This window comes from Bos indicus x Bos taurus, chromosome 4 (genome assembly GCF_003369695.1).
Source record: "Bos indicus x Bos taurus breed Angus x Brahman F1 hybrid chromosome 4, Bos_hybrid_MaternalHap_v2.0, whole genome shotgun sequence".
NCBI lineage: Eukaryota > Metazoa > Chordata > Mammalia > Artiodactyla > Bovidae > Bos > Bos indicus x Bos taurus.
The window spans coordinates 56,633,695-56,656,790 of record NC_040079.1 but is presented as its reverse complement, the minus strand read 5'-3'; positions in this window follow the sequence as shown (position 1 = coordinate 56,656,790).

The window sequence follows — 23,096 nt, the reverse complement described above, 5'->3', positions numbered from 1 at the left end:
CATCTGAATGCCACTTACACCCGAGCAAGCACCTCTGCTTCTCCTTAAACATTTTGGTTTTCTTGGGTACTCATTTAAGTTTTAATGGGGTAACAGGAGGTGAGAAAGTCAGGGAGAAATTTAACTTTGCTGTCAATCTAAATTCCTTCTGACCTCTACCTCTGTTTTCTTCCCTGGTCTTCCTTATGGAGGAAACTGAAATGATTCCAGTCAGAGTCAGATAGTGGGAAGAACCCTGGTTCTTCCCAGAAACCCAGGCTCCCCATCAGTTTACCACCACATTCCCTTGTGGAGCTGAACACCTGACACTCACGTTCCTAATCTGTAGGGTAAGGAAATTGAAAGGATTCTCACCAAGATCCCTTTCCATTTTCACTGCAATGGTTTCATGGTTCCAACTCAAATTCACCTTTTATTTCTCAATCATACTCAGTTTGATTTCAAATTACTTACTGCAACCTCCTGTGTTGTATGTGCTAGCATGATGCTACTCAAAATGTGGTTGTGGACCCAGGCCAATCTGCAGACATTTACTGATCTGGGGTGAGATAAGCAGGCGAGTTGAGAATAGGTATTAGAAATTTTCTGGCACTTGCCATGGCCACACCATCCAAACATGTGACCAGTGGCCTTATTTGGTTGTGCTTGCCTACAGCTGGATGAGTTGTGAACTGTGTCCTAAGCTGTGTGCAATAGAACCAGGTGTAAAATGGAATGGAAAGAAGAAAGAAACGAATGCTCCAATGGTGATCAAGACCAGCATCACCCTTCATAAATCATATTGATGGTTTGCATCCTGGATATGATGTGATGAGAGTGGTACTTTACCTCTGTGGGCTTCCTCTCAGTAGCCCACAACCCCAGTCTTATCATGAGAGAAATATCAGATAAATTCCAATACTGGGACATTTTATGAAGTATTTGACCAATATTTCCCAAAACTGTCAAGGTAATCAAAAGCAAGGCAAGTCTGAAAACTGCCATAACCAAGTAGAGCTAAGGAGACACTATCTGGTGTCCTAAAAGGTATGTGGGAACAGATAAAGGAGATTCAGTAAAATACAAGAAAACCTAAATAACTATGGACTTTAGTTAGCATGTTTTTTTTTTTAAAGAAAAAAGAACAAATTGGTCCTTACAGCTGATCACTTAGAAGAATTGTTTTTACCATATATAGTCTGTTTAATCCTCACAAAAGCCGTGGAAATGTCAGAGAGTAGAAAGTACAGTTGCCACTTTGTGGATTTTTATGGATGAGAAAATCCACTTAGTGACACATAGTAAATTATGAAAGAGTAACATTTGAGTCCACTTCCTTTGACTTCTCTTCTCTTTTACTTTTACCTACTTGCTTTTCTAAGTGAAAGTGTTAGTCACTCAGTCATGTCCGACTCTTTGCAACCCCATGAACTGTAGCCTGCCAGTTCTCTGCCCATGGGATTCTCCAGTCAAGAATGCTGGAGTGGGTAGCCATTTCCATCTTCAGGGGATCTTTCCAATCCAGGCAATCCAACCCAGTTTTCCTGCATTGCAGGCAGATTCTTTACCATCTGAGCCACTAGGTAGATAAGTAGAACGTTTCCTAAGTAGATAGACATTCATCCAAATTTAAGCTGCTTTCCTAATTAAAACTACGCTTAATGTAAAAAAAAAAAAATTGTAAAGTACATAGAAGAATAAACAGATTCCTTTTTAAAAAGCACCATTAATTTCCTAATCAGAGCAAATATTTGTTAATCTTCAGATTTCCATTCTTTTCCCCTGAGCACTTACTCCTTCTAAGGGAGGAGAGTGAGTACTGAATCCAGAGAGGGAGAGAGTGCATGTGAAGAGCCCCAACAAGAGATCAGGAGGTGGGACCTCCAGCAGAGGATGCAGCCAACCTGCTAGAAAAGGGCGGAGGAGAAAAGGAGACGCCTACACGAGCGGCAGAACAGAGCGAGCTTGATCTGGACCAGAGTAGCCATGACTGTTACTACACAGGTAAGAGGCACTTGCTGAGTGAGATGAAGGAACTGAAAATGTAGGGGAGAGACGGCTTGACAGACACGCAAGCTCTGGAGGGGTGTGAGAAATGGGCCAAGGGCCATAGGACGATTCCAGTGCTGGAGCCAAGAAACAACTAGATTCCTTATAATCAAAATGAAACAAAGAGGGGGAATGAAAAATGCAGTGCTCTTGGAGGCATGAAGGACACAACTTGTATCAAATGACCTCATGTTTTTGTTTTGTTTTGTTTGTAGCAAACTAGGATTGAGGTCTCCTTCTATGGAGGAGGGGACAGAAAAGTAGTTAGAATTTGGGGTTAGATACACTAAGCTTGAAACATCTGCTGTAGGGATTAAGCCAGAGAATTCATAAGACATTAAATAAGAGCAGTTTCTAGCACAATTTAGGCCAGGGATGTGTCATTTCTCAGCTGCATCTGTGGAACAATGGCCGTACTTGAGCAAATTGTGTAAACTTGGCATTGGTGCACCTTCGACCTCATGACAGCAAACCTGAAAGGAAGCCCCACAGTCACTAGTGAGTTCTCCCAAGCCTGTCACCAGCTGCTTCATCTGCAAAGGATTGGACTCGACATTCCCCACACACAGCGCCGTGACTCAGCTCAAGCCGCACTAGCAACCATCATTAGCCAGGAATGTGACGTGCCTGCCACCTAAGCATGCTGTGATATTCCAATAAGCAATCTGAGGTCATGAAGAAAAGCAGAACCCAAAACACAAAGAAAAGCTATTGTGAGAATGAAGTAGAGTCGAATCCACAGGTTCCACACCCGCAGTTTCAACCAATCATAGATCAAAAATTTGGGGTGAAAAAATTCCAGAAAGTCCCTTAAAAGCAAAGCTTGAATTTTCTGCATGCCTGCAGCTATGTACATAGCATTTACATTGTATGATATTATAAGTAATCTAGGAATGATTTAAAGTATAGACAGGTCTGTTTGTTATATACAAATACTCTGCCATTTCATACGGGGAACTTGAGCAATTGCAGATTCTGGTACCCACTGGAATCCTGGAATCAATCCCATGTGAATATCCAGATAGAGCAGGCCCTGGGGTGCTGTGGATGTATCCTGAGGAGTTAGGAGGAAGGAATCTTCTGCTAATTGTTAGAATGGTATACCTTCTCCCTTCTTTGGAAATGAGCCCCAGCTTTCTTGGGGACCACAACACTCCTAGCTAAAAGAATTGTATTTGCAAGACTCCTTTGCAGATGAAATGGCATGTGACATAGTTTCCAGTTAAATTATATAAGCTAAAGTTGTCGAATAGAGTTTCCAGAAAATCTCCTTAAAATGTGGGCATGGGAATAGAAGAAGGAAGAGCTCAGACTCAGAAGCCTCCTGCCCACTCACTCTTTGTCTGCCCTCTTCATTCTGCCTGGAACTTGGAAAACGTGCCAGGGAAGATGGGAGCCACTGCGGGTCTGTGGGGCAGAGAGCCAAGAGATCACTGAAGACCTGGATCCTGGCATCCCTGAGCTGCCTGCAGACTTACTGCTATCTAAGAAACATGGGGGCCTTTGTTCCTCTCAGTCAAATACAATCCCTAATCCGTACAATAGGCAACATTTCATTTTAATCAATAATCGAGAAGGTGTGTCAGAAACTTGCTTGTACTAGAGTTTCATGTAGCAAATGCCTCTTAAAAGAACCAGGCCATCCTTCAGGGGCTGGGAAATCCTTTCATAGAACTGAGCATTTTGTTTTGGGGGTGTCTGTCTTGGCTGTAAAGCGAGCTGACCTACATGCACAACATACAATAAGCATGAAGCAGCCCAACTGGTTTTATTAGTTTTCCTTGGTCTTTGGTCTAAAAAGGTTTCTTGCTGAGTTGATTTCACCCCCGATAACTTCCTTCACACTCCAGTTCCTAATCGAAAAAGGCCCACATCAGGGGTAGAGAAACAGAGACCGATCCTTTCCCACCCCTCTCCTGGGACTCCTTAGCTCTTTACTGCACCGCTGGGCTGGCTTAGCAAAAGCAATTTGATGTCCAGAATTTCCTGGCAGCCTTCCACGAGTCTGTCTGCCTCATCAGAAAACTCCAATCAGTAAGTCTGTGGGCTAAAAGGAGTCTGATCTCACTGGTGGTGTTGCCACACTTTGTTCTTTTTATGATATGTTTTGTATTCACAATGGTTTTGTTCTTTTTTAGTCCTGAAAGCTGACATGAGTTTGGAAAGTGAAACGTGTTTCCCTGAATTCTGGCCCATGCTCCCTCAGGTGAATCTCTCCAAGTCAGTAACCTTAAGGTAAATCTCAGAGGAAGGCTTTTTGTATTCAATTCCAAGAGCTACCATTCCTAAAGCCTTGATTTTCAAATTGCTAGTTGCGATGTAACTTTTCTAAACTAAACCAAATGGGGAGGACCAGTACATAAAACCGATAAAAGCAAAGTTGCTCTGATGGAAGGGAAGGTGGGGTGAGGGGAAGGAAGAGGCGTATGAGGGGGAGGCAGCTGAGAGCCCCTCCATATTAACCATAACCTTTCCCCTACGGGAACCCCTGGGGGATCCTCCAAAGAACCCTAGAATCGCAAAGAACACAGTTTGAAAACCATTTTGCAAATGAATCTAAAGTGTCAGGAAGATGTCCCATCGTTGTCTTTAAGCTAAAGACAACTGGAATCCAGGATATTGGGGATTTGTGATGAAAAGAGTATTTAAAACCTGCCCTCAATCTTCAAATTCTATCGATCATTTTCAAGGCTCTTGCGTTTTGTTTGGGTTTGTTTTCAACAGGCTTGTAAAGGTTGTTGATGTGCCAAACCTGAACAGCCTTGGATCATTACTACAGCTCCCCAGCATTTTCCAAGTAGTAAAGAAATAAGCCTGCTAGGTAGGAAAATGACCATATTACATGACCAACAAGGAATGATTCAGAATTAGGGGCTGAATTAGGGCACACATTCTTTGGGGTGTGGTGCTGAGGCATAAAAAGTAGGTATTCCCTCTTCTGCAATGCCAGATTATATTTCTTTTATTGTTCTGGGGTTTTGCTTTGCTTTTCTCCAATATCTGCCTTCAATCTCAAAATGGAAACTTTCCCCCCATCTCTTTAAAGTTTTGTGGTTGTTTAGTCACTAAGTCATGTCTGACTCGGGACTCCATGGACAGTAGACCACCAGACTCCTCTGGCCATGGGATTTTCCAGGTATGAATACTGGAGTGGGTTGCTTCTTCAGGGGATCTTCTCAACCCAGGACTTGAACTTGAATCTCCTCCATTGCAGACAGGTTCTTGCCACCTGGGAAGCCCATCTTGTGTGTTTAACTTTCCTCAATATACTATAAACATTCACAAGCAGATACACCTAAAAAGGGCAAAAGCCCATTTCCAATAGGAACTCAGTTTCCTTACCAGCAAAATGGGAAGATTAAATCTCCGTATTACCTACCAGATGAAGTAAGGCCACAGGCAAGCATTTATCACAGTGCCCAACACATCCTAGAAATTCAATTTAAGATGTCATTTTTCTTTTGTCCTTCCTTCTAATTGCCTTCCATGGCAACATGAGAGGGTATGGGTGAAAATGTTCTGAATAATTTAGAAAACTCAGAGTCAGTGAGTGATTAGCACTCACAGGCTCAAAACTGCTGCTAAAGCTCTGTGTTGAATCACTGTGGAGCCTCTGAGCCCAGAAAGCTGAAGCTCCTTCCGTCTTCACCCTCACCAGCACTTGCTTGCTCTTTCTTTGGTTTGTGTGTCTTTGACTCACCCCTTGGGCCTGTGAGAGGGGAACTTCAACACCTGCAGTGACAAATCTGGGTTCTGCTCTAACAATAAAGTCTTCCATTTCATTCTGGAAAATATGGTTTCTTTATAAGGGTGTCCTTTGACCAACAACAGAGTTAAATGTTAGAATGAGGAAAACATCTCCCATTTCCTGCTCTGATTTGGACCCATTTTTGACAGAGCAGTGGAGACCATGACTCCAAGTGACATCACATTCAGAGTATGGTGAAGAAGTCATTTCTACTCGGGAACTCATCCTGCCATCATGAAATTTCACCACAGAGCTGTCTTTAAATTACCCTGATGGTTAGAAACTATATTGCATTCAGATTTCAGTTTTAAAAGACGTGTGGATGTGGGTATGAGTGTATGCGTGCATGCTAAGTCACTCTCTGATGTCCAGCTCTCTGAGACCCCATTGACTATAGCCTGTTCAAGGGATTCTCCAGGCAAGAATACTGGAGCAGGTTGCCATGCCCTCCTTGACAGGATCTTCCCGTCCCAGGATGGACCCCGCATCTCTTACAACTCCTGCACTAGCAGGTGGGCTCTTTACCACTAGCACCACCTGGGAAGCCCATGAAGGCACACATGTGTGTATGTACTTATGTGAATTCACCAAGATTTTGATGGCATTTGGTGGAAGAAAGCGCCAGCTGCTGTCTGCCTTCCAACTCTTATCTCATCTTTCAATGTTTCTGACAAAGTTTCTCATGTGCCTGTTGCCCAAAACTAGAGGTAGCAGTGGGAATAGAATTCATGTATTTTGATTCTAGACACTTGACACTACTTTAATTCATGAAATAGCCCTTCAGGTCAAGTACCATTATGTCCATTTTAAGGTGAAGACACAGGTCAAATACTGCAAAATTCAACATTCGGATTAAGCTCCCAAAGAGTACAACTGTGTTTTGCTTATTTTTCTATTCAGACCTCAGTTTCTGACATGTCATGGGGACTCTCTCAGAAAGGTTGAGCTCACTATGGAGGCAAGGATGATGACTAAGAAGAGAAACTCAGGCCAAGTGTGAGATGTTGGTGAAAGAACCCAGGCTGAAGAGGGGGAGAAGTCTTTTCTATGGGCATTGTCTGGATTTCCTCAATAATAGATTATGGGGTTGCAATGAAAAGTCAGTTTCAGAGTAGGAGAGAAACACACATTTTGCCAGTTGCAAGCTATATCATTTTGCCATTTCTTGAATAATCTCTTTGAGTTTTCATGTTCCATCTGAAACAGAGGTGTCAGTATTTATCTCAGACAGTCATGAGTACTGGATGAGAGTATTACATGAGACAAGTGTGGTTCTTCCTGTATGCCCAGATCTTGGCAAACAGTGAATGCTTCATAAATATTTGTTTCTTCCCTCCATTTCCTCCTACTCCAAAGCAGTCCTAGACTCTCTTTAGAAGGTGACAGGTTGTATTAGGTATCACCACAACTTCCAACATTCACAATCTCAGCATCTTTATGAATTAGAACAGTGTCTAAAAATGATGATATTTTAAAAATTCAAAATAATGAAACAAGAATATGATACAGTAGAATTACTGTCTTCATTTCATGTTTTCCCCACCCCCATAATTGAAACCATTTTCAAGTTTTATTTAGTATAAAATTAATTTCACATTTCATCAAGGAACTCATGTGGATCCCAGGGTGATTCAGATTTTCCGATGCAGAAATTCATAGCATTCATTACTGGTATTTTTCAAGACAAAAGAGTATATGCCAGAGGAAACCATTTCAGTCCTGCTGTACGAGAGAAATTTAAAAACCTTTAACGTGTTACTTCCAAATTCAAGCCTAACATGAATGTTTTGTAAGAAAGCTATTTTTTAAAAAAAGTCTACGTGAGTTACTAAGGCCCAACTTTCTCATTTCCCAAATAAAAAATACAACTTGATTTACTTTAGAAATAAACTGGTTCCCTCTTGAACTGAACTCATAATGACACTCGGCTCACTTGTTAGGGGAAAATGTACGTCGTGTAAACATGTGTGGGTGAAGCTCTGGCCACAGGAATCCAGGCAAGCTGGCCTCCTGCACCTTCCTGCTGTCACAGGCTCCCTGGGCAATCCCAGGGATGTTGTCCAGAGGTCCTCGTGATACACATGGCATCAGCTCTAGGACCCCTCTAGGCTGGATTCTGTCCCAGGCAAAGAATAGTGGAGGCTGGGCTCTGGGACACCAGACCTATGTGTGTTAGGAAGAATTTCCTGCTTTTAGGGCTTCCCAGGTGGCACAGTGGTCAAGACTCTGCCTGCCAATGCAGGAGACACAAGAGTCCCGAGTTGGATCCCTGGGTGGGAAAGATCCCCTCGAGAAGAAAATTGAAACCTGCTCCAGTATTCGTGCCTGGGAAATCCCGTGGACAGAGGAGCCTGGAGGGCTACACTTCACAGAGTCACAGAAGAGTGACTAAGCACTCACACACGTCCTGCTTTTAGTCACCAGAACATAATCCAGGATCAGAATAAACAGCCAAATAGGGGCAGTGGCCAGGGAAAGGTGAGTCGGTACTTTCTGGATGCCTCCTGGACTCCCCAGTCTGGACCCCGAGATCCCTCACCTGCCGGTCCTGGAATCCACCCGTCTTCTTCCCAGGCCCTGTTCCTGGAACTCCCCTTGGCACTCTCCAGGGCGCAATCAGCCCTCTGTTCCCCAGCACTGGGGAGATCTAACTTTTTGTTCCACAGCTTAACACTCTTAGTTCCTGGTCCCTATTTTATTTTTTTTTCAATTGAGGTAAAATTCATTTAACATAAAACCTACCATTTTTTTTAAATTTTATTTTATTTTTAAACTTTACATAATTGTATTAGTTTTGCCAAATATCAAAATGAATCCGCCACAGGTACAATCCAGAGGCTTTTAGTAAATTTGCAGTGTTGTACAATCATCACTACTGATTAATTCCAGAACATGTTTATTAACCCCCAAAGAAATCCTGAACCCATGAAGCAGTCATTCCACATTCTCTCCTGCCCCAGCCTCTGGCAACCACTAACCTGTGCTGTCCCTGTGGATCCAGATAAGTTCAGTTCAGTTCAATCACTCAGTCATGTCCAACTTTTTGCGATCCCATGGACTGCAGCACGCCAGGCTTCCCTGTCCATCACCAACTCCCGGGGCTTGCTCAAATTCATGTCCATCGAGTTGGTGATGCCATCAACCATCTCATTCTCTGTCATCCCCTTCTCCTCCTGCCTCCAATCTTTCCCAGCATCAGGGTCTTTTCCAATAAGTCAGTTCTTTGCATCAGGTGGCCAAAGTATTGGAGCTTCAGCTTCAGCATCAGTCCTTGCAAAGAACACCCAGGACTGATCTCCTTTAGAATGGACTGGTTGGATCTCCTTGTAGTCCAAAGGACCCTCAAGAGTCTTCTCCAACACCACAGTTCCCCCCATAAGTAGCACTCTGCCATTGGCCAAAACCATGAGAAATGAAGATTAAAATATGACCCAAGCCTTTTAAAGATATCTGAGTGTCTTCAGCAAAATGGTAAATTGCTCTCAGAATAGATTTAATATATGCTGTTATTAATATTTGATTCCCTAAACTCTGGGACACTGCAGTGAACCTGGGCTCCTGATCAATAGATCAGATGTATGCATGGACAACTACATGTGTTTTCTAAGTATGTCCCTGTGTATGTACATGTATGTTACTGCACATGTATATTCTGTTTAGACAGAAAGGCAACCTCCCATGGTCTCTGTACTAAAAGGCTTTGCTACTATCAAATGAAGGGAAACACATGATGCTAGCTTCCAGGGAGAAAGAAGGGCTCTTGATTATAGCCAGGCTTGGTAGGAAAAATAGCACCACCTGATTTTGGCCAAGTCACCCTTGCCCATGAGTCTCATAGAATCTGTCCTCCTCTGGATGTTATGGAAGTTCAGGAGGGGAGTTGTCATGCATTGATCTGTCCAATATCTCCAAGTCCAATAAGTCTTGTCGAATTACTTTCAAAGGTCAGCTCTACTTGTTAAGATTCTTAAGGTGTCTGTTTCATTTAAATCAAGTTTTGTTTTTGTACATGTGTGTTTTTTAAGGGAGAATGGAATCTCCTGAGAGAATAATTCCATGTAAATTTGAAACATGTGCAGGCATTCAGTAGGTCAGCTCAGTAAAGATGTGTTATTGTATCTCACGTTTATAGGAATTTTATTCACAGATAAGGCCACATATGCATTGTATGATTCTCTGGTGCCTAGGTTAACAGGTTCAAGAATCTGCCTGCCATGCAGGAGACCCGGATTCAATCCCTGGTTAGGGAAGATCCTCTGGAGATGGGAATGGCTACCCGCTCCAGTATTCTCGCCTGGAGAATTCCACAGACAGAAGAGCAGGGCAGGCTCTCTAGAGTGGGTTGGTCAAGAATCGGACATGACTGAGTGACTAACACTTCACTTCCCATACTGATATTGTTTAGATACAAAAAACAAAACAAAGTAAAACATTTTGGTGGTCCTTCAGAGAGGGATATGGAAGAAAATTATATTATAGCTCAAAGAGCTAGAGCTCTTTAAGTGGGTACACTTATGAAATATCTCAATGTGGCAACATATTTGTTATCAAAAAAGTGGAAGAGATACAAAGTCTGTGTGGACCACACTGCTTTTCAGTACCTTGACCTGTTTTGCTTTATCTAAGAATGAGAGGTTTAGAGACAAGGTTCACACAGCTAATATGATTTTCTGCATTTAAAGTTAAACATATGAACTGTATTTTAGAGTTTTCCCTGATGGTCCAGTGGTTAAGAATCCTCCTGCCAATGCAGGAGACATGCGTTCAATCCCTGGTCCAGGAAGATCTCACAGGCCACTGAGCAACTAAGCCCATGTGTCACAACCACTCAAGCCTGCATGCCCAAGAGCCCATGCTCTGCGACAAGAGAAACCACTGCAATGAGAACCCCTTGCACTGCAAAGAAGAGCCCCCACTCGCCACAGCTACAGAAAACCCGAGCACAGCAGTGAAGATCCAAAAATAAGTAAACAAAAAATATTAAAAATCAACTCTATTTTTATTTATATTAAATAAATTTTATTCATATTTAAATAAATTAATGTTTAAATAAATATATTCATATTTAAATAAATTGTTTACATTTAAATATATTATCTAATTTATTTTAATTAGATAAAGTATGATCTAATTTATTTTAAATTAATTTTAATTAATTAATAAAATTAATTAAATTAAAATTTTAATTAATAAATAAAATTAATTAATTTTAATTAGATAAATTATTATCTAATTTATTTTTCTGGGCTCCAAAATCACTAAAGATGGTGACTGCAGCCATGAAATTAAAAGACGCTTACTCCTTGGAAGGAAAGTTATGACCAACCTAGATAGCATATTCAAAAGCAGAGACATTATTTTGCCAACAAAGGTTCATCTAGTCAAGGCTATGGTTTTTCCTGTGGTCATGTACGGATATGAGAGTTGGACTGTGAAGAAGGCTGAGCGCCGAAGAATTGATGATTTTGAACTGTGGTGTTAGAGAAGACTCTTGAGAGTCCCTTGGACTGCAAGGAGATCCAACCAGTCCATTCTGAAGGAGATCAGCCCTGGGATTTCTTTGGAAGGACTGATGCTAAAGCTGAAACTCCAGTCCTTTGGCCACCTCATGAGAAGAGTTGACTCATTGGAAAAGACTCTGATGCTGGGAGGGATTGGGGGCAAGAGGAGAAGGGGACGACAGAGGATGAGATGGCTGGATGGCATCACTGACTCGATGGACGTGAGTCTGAGTGAACTCCGGGAGTTGGTGATGGACAGGGAGGCCTGGAGTGCTGCGATTCATGGGGTCGCAAAGAGTTGGACACGACTGAGTGACTGATCTGATCTGATGTTATCTAATATATTTATATTAAATAAACTTATTTTATTTATATTTTAGAAAACTGTATTTTATATGCTGTTTATAATTACTGCTTCCTCTTCTGTTTCCAAAAATTGCTAAATCACCTATGTCAGTATAATGAGAGAAAGAAGTGGGAATAAGAAGGAAAAGAAAACTAACCTTTATTGACTATCTTGTCCTCCCTATAAGTTTTAAACTATTTGGTCTTGTTTTTTCCTTACAACTACCACGTGGAGCAGGTAAGATTATCTCCATTTTACAGATGAGAAAACTGAGATTTGGAGAGATTGGGTGACCCATTTGAGCACACAGAGCAACTAAGCACTAGAGCTAGAATTTGAAGTCAGGCTGACCTGACTTGAAGAATCACATGAGGCTGTTGGTATTAGGCTGTGCTGTGTTTGGTTGCTCAGTCATGTCTGACTCTTCGCAACCCCATGGTCTGTAGCCTGCCAGGCTCCTCTGTCCATGGGGATTCTCCAGGCAAGAATATAGGCAAAAATACCTGGGAAGCCCTGGTATTAGCCTAAAAGTTCCCAAACACAGAGTGAGAAACCCATTGGAAGGATTGGACCTTCTTGCTTCTACTCCAAACTCTGCCACATTCTTGGTAATGTTATGAGAGAACCAAGAATTCTCTGGGCTTCACTTTCCCCACTGGTGATTTGGAAAAACACTGCCTGCCCATTCTGCCACTTAGGGATGTCATGAACATCAAATAGTTGAGACTATTTGACTAACATCAAATAGGTAAGACTTTGAAATATAAGTGTTTTCTAATATGATTTAGTGATCTATGTATCTCCCCAAAGTGGGATAAACAGGACAATCCTTTGGAGTGTGAGGAGAAATCAATCATTCAAACTTTCATTTATATTTAATTTTACTTTAAAAGAAGAAAAAATAGACATATTAATAATAGTAGCTGTAGACAGTTTATCAATAAATTCTCAGATATTAGGAATGAATGTTCAAAAGATGTTTACTGATTAGGTGCATGATCAAAATGTTTGAAGACCACAAATCTTTACAACAAAAATAATTTCGTTTGATCACATATACATATATACTTAAATAATATATTTAGATTACTTGCTTTTGAACTTTATAAGAAGAGTATAATATTATAAAAAGTCATTTGGGACTAGTTTTCATTTAACACTATATTGAATGAAATCCATATTGCAGGGGTGGTTGTAAGTCACTCCGCTTCACTGATGGGTAATATTCCATTGTGTGATTATATCATACTTTCTCTATCTATTTCCTTAGGGATAGGGATTTGGATTATTCATAGTTCTTTGCTACTAAGAACAACACTTCTTTGAACACTCTTATACGTGTCTCTTGGGGCTCTCATATACAAATTTCCTTTAGGAATATAACAAAAAGTAAAAATCTGGGCTTGCCAGTGAAAGTTCAATTTAACAGAATAAAACTAAATTATTTGCCAAAATAGTTGCACCAATGGGTCACTTTCTTAACCAATTGACTCATCTTTCTTATATGGGAAATCTGACTAAAATGACTGTCTTTCAGGGACCTATGCTGCTGCTGCTGCTAAGTCGCTTCAGTCATGTCTGACTCTGTGTGACCCCATAGACGGCAGCCCGCCAGGCTCCCCCATCCCTGGGATTTTCCAGGCAAGAGTACTGGAGTGGGGTGCCACTGCCTTCTCCGAGGTTGCTAAAGAAGAAAGTACTGAACACCCTTCCTAGAAAACAAAAGACTGTCAATAAATTAACACTTAAATCTCTCCCAGTTACCTTAAGCGCATGCCTCAGGCAGATCTTTTGCATCTATAAAATGAAGCAACAGGATGGGAGGAGCTCCAAAGCCTTGGCAGCTCTGACGCATTGTGCGGTAGTGAAATAAATGCTGGGCTAGTAGCCTCTCACTGCAGGTTCCAGAGGCTTAAGTTCACAACAGGATACACTTTCTCACCACCCTAGTATTTCTCCTCTAATCTTTGGAGCACATGCTCCTTGGAATTCCTGCAAAATTGGATGACAGTTGGCAGGTTCTTGATGCTATATAATGGTTGAAATTACAATGGGAAGGGAATAACACAAATGATGAAATCGTACTTAAAGTGTGTTAGTCGCTCAGTTGTGTCCTCTCTTTGCAACCCCATGGACTGTGTCCCACCAGATTCCTCTGTCCATGGGGTTTTCCAGGCAAGAATATGGGAGTGGCTTGCCATTCCCTTTTCAAGGGATCTTCCTGACCTAGGGATTGAACCTGGTTCTCCTGCATTGAGGATGGATTCTTTGCTGTCTGAGCCACCAGGGAAGCCCAAATCGTACTTAGAATGAAACCTAGACTCTCTACCAAGGCCATGCCTGACCCATCCTTGCTGACTCCTACCTTGTTCCTCCAAAGCAGTTCACCTCTTTGTTCTCCAGGCCATGTCCCGTTGGTCTTGTTCAGTTCCCAGAACAGTAATGCCTGCCTCAGGTGATGTTGCTGCACAGGCCATTCTTTCTGCTTAAAAGGCTGACCCCTTACTCTTCCATGGCTGGCTCTTTCACATGCTTTAGCTCTCTGTTCAAGTTGCCTGTTCAAAAAGCATTCTCTGTCCTACCTGGGACACAGTTTCACTCTTACTCCAAATATCAGTCTCTGCATTTGGAATCTTTTTAACATTTGACTAAATTTATGGTGATTATATATACTTATCTGTCTACTTTTATTTTGAGTCTGTCTTTCCCACTAAAATGTTAGCTCTGTCAGGGCAGAGACCGTCTGCCATTCTTGTGTTGTGCAGCCTCTAACAGTGTGCAAAATGTTTGTTGAATGAATGGATATATCGAGGGCCCACTAGGCATCAGGTTTTATGTAAGCCTCTCTACACAAGCAACTATGTTCATCCTCTCAACAGCCCTGTGACACAGCTATTGCTAACCCTTTCTAGAGAGTAAAGGAACAGGCTTATAAAGGCCAAGTAACGTCTCCAAAGGCTCACATCTACAGAGTAACGGAGCTGGGATTTGAACACAGATCTGACTTCAAAGTCTGTGCACATTCTACTAAATCATGAAAACCATAGGCAAAGGTATTTAAGGAATCCAGCTGATGCTGGATGCCCTTTTCTAATGACCAGCCTAGAGTTTCCCTGGGGTTTTCTCACTTTCTATGCTAAATCTCAGAGCTGTTGTTTTACAGTATTGCACAACACACTGGTGGAAAGTATCACCTGACTTCTTTATCTGTTAACCAAATATAAGAATAGCTATTTGGCCAAACTTATGCTATTGTTCCTCATCTATCACACTACAGCATTACTTATCAATGGAAAAGCATGTTCCCGAAATGTCACAGCAGGACTTTTAAAGCTAAGTAGACCCATAAATCATTCTTCTAAAATCAACAAAGCTGACCTCTTCCTTAACACTCAGTTTTTTAATCTGTAAATTATTTAGGTTGCACGATTTCTTTTTACCAAAGCTCAAATAATAATAAAAAAACATATTTTTGTTTCTTTGTATATTTCCATAAATGCTTAGAAAATAGCACTCTTCAGAAACATAGGTCACATTTATATTTTCAATAAATGGATTAAAAGAATAGGTTTCCTAGGACCACTAGATGTACTATGCTCCCACTCAAGGGACCCAAATGCCAAAGGAAAATTGTTAGAATATAAGTAACTTCCAAATTTTCAGGTAATAGTGACACAATTGGAAAAGACTAAAGAACCATACAACTCTCTGCCAACCACAGGCCTCATTTCTCTTAAAATTTAATTAAAGATTGTGTTGCCCAGAAACTCTTGTCTTTACTAGTCCCAATTTGTGCTGTTCAATCCCATTCTCAACACTTACACACGACACACGTTATCATATTAGTAACTCCTGATTTAGTTGCTTCATTGTGTTTTTGTTCCAAAAATTTGCTGCATGAATAAAAGTTAGTCTTGTAATCTTTAGATGGCAGCCATTTCAAAGACAGAGACAATACCTTCTAAGTCTTTCGTACACCTGTGTGTGCATGCATTCATAATTCTATCCCTCCATCCACACAGCAGATCCCTCAGAGCAATTTTTAGGCTTTAGAAATAGTGCTAGGCCATAAAAAGGAATGCATCTGAGTCATTTCTAGTGAGGTGGATGAACCTAGAGCCTATTATACAGACTGAAATGAGTCAGAAAGAGAAAAACGAACATTGTATACGAACGTATATATACACAGAGTCTAGAAAGATGGAACCAATGAACCTATTTGCAGGGCAGCAATGGAGACGTAGACATAGAGAACAGACTTATGGACATGGGACGGGGAGTGGGCAGGAAGGAGAGGACGGGGCAAAGGGAGAGCGTTGCATGGTAACGTATACACTACCATATGTAGTAGACAGCCAATGGGGATTTGCTGTATGACTCAGGGAAATCAAACCAGGGCTCTGTAACAACCTAGGGACATGGGGAGGGGTGAGAGGTGGGAGGGAGGTTCAAGAGGGAGAGGACATACGTGTACCTATGACTGGTTCATATTGAGGTATGGGAGAAACCAACGCAATATTGTAAAACAATTATCCTTCAATTAAAAATAATTTTTTAAAAAAGAAAAACAAATCTTGCTAGGGCCACCTGGGGAGAGAAAATGGAAGCACGTACATGCAATCTGACCTCAGTCAAAATGAAGAGGTGCTGACTCAATATGTACAGAAAAAAATACAGCAAAATGTTGACACCGGTTGTATAATTAAGGTGAAGAGTTCCTTCACTGATTTTTCTATATTTTCAATAAGAATATGTGTTTATTTTGTATCAGGGAAAAGCTATTTTAAACAAATCTAATCAGCAGTCAACCTTACAAAACAAAGAGGCAGATAGAAATGTAGTGAACAAGCCTAAATCAGATAGGACTCAGGTTTGAATTTGAGTTGGGACTTTGCCCCTTACCAACTGTGCGAACTTTTCAAAGCTTGGTGTCTTTGTCTATAAACTGAAAATTAAAATAGCTTCTTCAGTGAGTGGTTCTGAGGATTATATGAGATAATGTGACTGAAAATGCTTTACAGGGCTGTAAAAGGCATTAAGTAATGAAAGGTATTATTAATTATGTTGTGAATTGGGTCTAATTTCAATTGGCCAGTGCTGGAAGTCAGGCCTATTGCAGACACCACTAAGCATATTATGGGATTAGGAGGCTCAAGGCCAATTATTCACAACAGTGGTTTAAATGTTTGGTTCTGCCTGTCCTATGGCTATCACAATTTGCTCCAGATGAGTGAATGTAAAAAAGTCTTACCAATCCAAATGCCCTTCCTACTTGCAATGAAGACCCATGCATTGGGGACCACAGAGAGAGTGGATTAACAGATCACTTGGGTTCATGCTTCTTTCATCTTCTTCTTGGATGGGATAACATTGTAAAGACCTATTCTGACTTTTTTTTCACAAGTCAGGGAAACTATAGGAAACAAGTTGATTTCTTTCTCCTATTCAAGAAAGAAAAAGAGCAGTGGAGTTCTGTCTAGATCTAAGACGGCAAATTTTGGTTGAAAGGAGAACAAGTTGCATTTCTACTCTAAACAAGTCTCAGCTCCTTAATATCTTGTATTCTCCCTCTTCCAAAACTCTATTAGTAGTTCTGGAATTTACTGTGTCTTCTACAAAGCTCAGAGGGGAATATTCACTTCACAAGTCACTTACCTAAGGATGGAAATCAAATCCCTTACAGCATCACTAATGCATTTCCCCTCATTCTAATTTCTCAGCACCACACAATAGAGAAAGTGATTTTCTGAAGTAATCTGACAAAGGCTTGATAAAGTCATGACTGGCCTAAGAACTACAAAGTAAATCACTAGACATAAGGCACTCCCATCTCCTTTGAACCTCAAGTTTTCAAGCGTTTTCTCTGTCTCTCTCTCTCTCTGTCATTAACTGGAAAGATTACAGCTGTTGGAGTCAAATTTACCTTGGGTTCAAGTCCTGGTGACCCCACTTACAAGGTTCATGGGCTTCGGTAAGTCAGTTGATCTCTTCATGCCGTAAGAATACCTAACTTGCAAAACTATTATGAGGATTAATAAAATGAGATGATTGTAAAGCATCAAGCACAATGCCTTGCACACAATCAAGCTCAATAAATACTAATTTCTGGGAAGCCTGGAGTGCTGCAGTCCATGGGGTTGCAAAGAGTTGGCTACAACCTAGCAACTGAACAATAACAACAACAACAAATACTAATTTCTATCTCTCCCTCTTTTGCCTACTTCGTGCTGGTTTGAGTGCAGCATATGTCTTGATTGTACATTCATCACAAATTCCTGGACCTCAAGCACATCAGATGTTCCAAGTATTCAGAGGTAATAAACTGGAGGAAACCCCCAGGGCTGTGAGAAGCCTGACTTCCCAACTCCTGAAGCAGACCACCTACTGCTGCCTGAAGCAGCCACCCCGTGAGGGGAACAGCTGCCAGACACAGGGACAGGGGACAGAGGCCCCCATCTGCACCTCCACCCTCTTGCCTCTGTGCACAGAGGGCAGCCGCAGTCCTGCAGGAGACGCCAGGAGGAGATTTCAGTGTTTCAGATGACAGATCAGTCTGTGCTCTCTGACCCAGATTAGACCCAACTCAGAACCAGCCCATCCGCCTATGTCACCAGCAAATGATTTTAATTCACTCCCGGGAGACTGCAGGGACTGCTTGGACCAATAGTGCATGTAATCTGGCTGAGCTCTGCAGTGAGCACTCGTAAGGCTGTGGGTTTCACATGTTCCACTAATATTTCACAGGCCTGTCAGCCTCAGCTTGTCCACGGGAGCCAGGCTATGCATTCAGCACGCTGTGTCCCCGGACAGTTGTGAGAGAGAGAGGCAAGGGGGGGATAGGACATGACCCTCCCCCTCCCCCCCAGACAAGAAGAAGAAAAGAAAACACACTTAGGACCTAACACAGCGGTTCTCAGAGCGTGGTCCCCAGGCTAGCAGCGGCGGCGGCAGCAGCACAGAGAGCCTGTTACAAAGGCAAATTCTCAAGTCCTGCCCTGGTCCCGCTGAATCAGAACCTCTGGGGGTAGGGTCCAGCAATTCATGTTTTCACCAAACCTCCTGTAAACCTGGAGCAGGTTATAGTTTGATAACCACTTACCCAGCTAAACAATGTACAGGTAGACTAAAAGTCTAAATTCACAGAGAAAAGCAAGAATCCAGGAGGGTGCAATTATGATAAAGGAGAAAACCTCTGGGTTTGATCAGGAGGCTTTCATTTGAATTTCACCTCCCATGATTGCTCATTGTGTGATCTTGGGCAAGTTGCTTAACTTTTCTGAACTTCAGTTTCCCTGTGTGCGAAATGAAGGTAATTAGATCTCACCTGCAGAGCTGAGGGATAAGATACTCCCTGTGGCTGGCCTAGGAGCTGTAAGCTTGTTCTTTTCTCTACTACACCATACAGCTTCCCCTGCTGCCTTCAGAACAGGATTTCTCAACCTTGGTACCATTAATATTTGAGTATGATTGTTCTTTGTTGTGGAGGGCTCTCCTGTGCATTGTAGAATCTTCAGTAGCATCCCTGGTCTCCATCTACTAGTTGCTGGTAGCTGCCCCCAATTTTGACCAAAAAAAATGTCTCCAGGCACTTCCAAGTGTTGTCTGCAGGGCCAAATTGCCACTGGTTGAGGACCATTGCATTAGAGTGTTGGGATACAGCATAAGTGAAAAGCAAGAGTATTGTGTTCAGTTAGACCTAAGATCTATATGCCAGTTTGCCTGCCAACTAGCTATCTGACTTCAGGTAAGTTTAGTAATCTGTCTGAGCTTTGGTTTCCTCACTTGCAGAATGGCAGTTAGAACATCCACTTCATACGGGGTGGGGAGGGGGGTGGTGGTGGACAAGATTGAAAAGTTATCAAATACAAGATTCTCAACAAATTTGCAACTCACAGGGAGAATCTGCCTGTGCTTTTGACTTGACTACTATAGGGCAGAGATGAACTTTTAATGACTCTTCCTAAATTACAAGGGAAGAGCAGCCAGGGTCATGAAATAAAATGAAGGCAAGATAAGTTCAAAAAGAAGGGCCAAGTCTTCACCCTGTTGAGCTTGGTATGACAAGATACCTCTCTTCCAGAAAAGAAAGAACAGGCAAGTCTTTGACAGGTCACATGACAGCCCATTTCCCCAAGTTCTCATTCTGAAGTTCAGCCCCAAGTCAGTATTGGAGCATCATATGCTTGCCATTCCCATCAGCATAGCACAATGAGAGGTAGTGAAGAAAAGGAGTGATAAGAACCTGGGGTCTGATTCACACAGACCTGAGTTCAAATCCTAGGTCTGCACATACTGGTTCTATAAGCTTGGCCAAGCTCTATACAGGCAGCAAAAACAAGAACGGGAGCTGACTGTGGCTCAGATCATGAACTCCTTCTTGCAAAATTCAGACTTAAATTGAAGAAAGTAGGGAAAACCACTAGACCATTTAGGTATGACCTAAATCAAATCCCTTTTGATTATACAGTGGAAGTGACAAATAGATTCAAGGGATTAGATCTGATAGACAGAGTACTTGAAGAACTATGAATGGAAGTTTGTGACATTGTACAGGAGGCAGTGATTAAGACCGACCCCAAGAAAAAGAAATGAAAAAAGGCAAAATGGTTGTCTGAGGAGGCCTTACAAATAGCTGAGAAAAGAAGAGAAAGACAAAGGAGTAAAGGAAAGATACACCATTTGAATGAGTTCCAGTGAATAGCAAGGAGAGATAAGAAAGCCTTCCTCGGTGATCTATGCAAAGAAATAGAGGAAAACAATAGAATGGGAAAGGCTAGAGAACTCATCAAGAAAATTAGATACCAAGGGAAATTTTCATGCAAAAATGGGCACAATAAAGGACAGAAATGGTATGGACCTAACAGAAGCAGAAGATATTAAGAAGAGGGGGCAAGAATACATAGAAGAACTATATTAAAAAAAGATCTTCATCACCCAGATAATCATAATGGTGTGATCACTCATCTAGAGCCAGACATCCCGGAATGTGAAGTCAAGTGGGCCTTAGAAAGCATCACGATGAACAAAGCTAGGGGAGGTGATGGAATTCCAGTTGAGCTATTTCAAATCCTAAAAGATAATGCTGTGAAAGTGGTGCACTCAATATGCCAGCAAATTTGGAAAACTCAGCAGTGGCCACAGGACTGGAAAAGGTCAATTTTCATCCCAATCCCAAAGAAAGGCAATACCAAAGAATGCTCAAACTACTCCACAATTGTACTCAACTCACACACTAGCAAAGTAATGCTCGAAATTCTCCAAGCCAGGCTTCAACATTATATGAACCATGATGTTTAAGCTGGATTTAGAAAAGGCAGAGGCACCAGAGATCAAATTGCCAACATCTGTTGGATCATTGAAAAAGCAAGAGAATTCCAGAAAAATATCCACTTCTGCTTTATTGATTGTGCCAAAGCCTTTGACTGTGTGGATCACAACAAACCGTGAAAAATTCTAAAAGAGATGGGAATACCAGACCACCTTACCTGCCTCCTGAGAAATCTGTATGCAGGTCAAGAAGCCACAGTTATAAGTGGACATGGAAGAACAGCCTGGTTCCAAATTGGGAAAGGAGTACATCAAGGTTTTACATTGTTACCCTGCTTATTTAACTTATATGCAGAGTCTATCACACAAAATGCTGGGCTGGATGAAGCACGAGTTGGAATCAAGATTGCTGGGAGAAATATCAATAACTTCAGATACGCAGGTGACACCACCCTTATGGCAGATAGTGAAGAAGAACTAAAGAACCTCTTGATGAAAGTGAAAGAGGAGAGTGAAAAAGTTGGCTTAAAACTCAGCATTCAGAAAACTAAGATCATGGCATCCAGTCTCATCACTTCATGGCAAATAGATGGGGAAACAATGGAAACAGTGAGAGACTTTATTTTTGGGGGGTTCCAAAATCACTGCAGATGGTGACTGCAGCCATGAAATTAAGACACTTGCTTCTTGGAAGAAAAGCCATGACCAACCTAGACAGCATATTAAAAAGCAGACATTACTTTGCCAACAAAGGTTCATCTAGTCAAAGCTATGATTTTTCCAGGAGTCATGTATGGATGTGAGAGGTGGACTACGAAGAAGGCTGAGTGCCGAAGAATTGATGCTTTTGAACTGTGGTGTTGGAGAAGACTCTTGAGAGTCCCTTGGACTGCTAGGAGATCCAACCAGTCAATATTAAATGAAATCAGTCATGAATACTCATTGGAAGGACTGATGCTAAAGCTGAAACTCCAATACTTTGACCACCTCATGCGAAGAATTGACTCCTTGGAAAAGATCGTGATACTGAGAGAGATTGAAGGCAGGAGGAGAAGGGGATGACAGAGGATGAGACGGTTGGATGGCATCACCAACTCTATGGACACGAGTCAGCAAGCTCCAGGAGTTGGTGATGGACAGGAAAGCCTGGCGTGCTGCAGTCTACGGGATTGCAAAGAGTTGGACACGAATGAGTGACTGAACTGAACGGAACCTCAATTTCCTTATCATTAAAGTGAGGAGACAAAAAGTAACCATCAGCTGGGGGCTTAGCCAAAAGATATATGAGTTCTTGTGTGTGTAACATTTAGTACAGTGCTTGAAAATTATCATAGCATTATTGTATCAGAAGCACAGGAACCATGAACTTTGCAATGTCATTTCACTGGCTAGGCTCAGGACAAGCATGCATGATAAAGCTGAAAACAATGATCACAACAATGATACATTTTAGAACCTTGAAAACCTGGTTCTGCATTTCAATTTCCATCATTCAGTCCTTTAAAATCATTCTGAATCTAGTAGCTGTCCATACAGAAGGGTTGTAGCTTTCACCTAGCTCTGAAAGTTTAAGTACCACAGCTTTAAAGGAACACTTTCCTTAATACCTGTAGACTTGCATGTTTGTGTGTGTGTGTGTGTACAGAGTGAACAAGAACATGAGAAAAAGAGTCTTCGCAAACTCGATATCCATCAGTTGGAATCTCTCACTTCTAAGATAGGGAACCTGTCTCCATAGTTCATCATTTGGGGACCACTGACAGCAGTGTAGCTGGGGCATTACCTACATGACCCATTTTATCCTCGCAACCACCTATTAAGGTAACTATTACTATCTCCTCATTTTAAAGATGCAGAGGGAATTCGCTGGTGGTTCAGTGGCTAGAACTTGGAGCTTTCATTGCCAGGGACTGAGGTTCAATCCCTGGTTGGGGAACTAAGATCCTGCAAACCAAGTAATATAACCAAATCAAAAAAAAGTAAAATTGAGGCTTATGGGACTGATCATATCTCTATTATAATCAGCAGACACACAACTGGTCTAAATATTTCTTCCTAATCCTTAGAGAGATTTTACAACCAGGCTTTGTCATCTAATCTTTGTCATCATCTAATGCTTTCCACAGGCAGAAGAATTATCTTCCCCTGCATTAAGCTCAAGTTGCTCTGAGACCTAATTTAGGGAGGTGAGTGAAACTGGACTGAA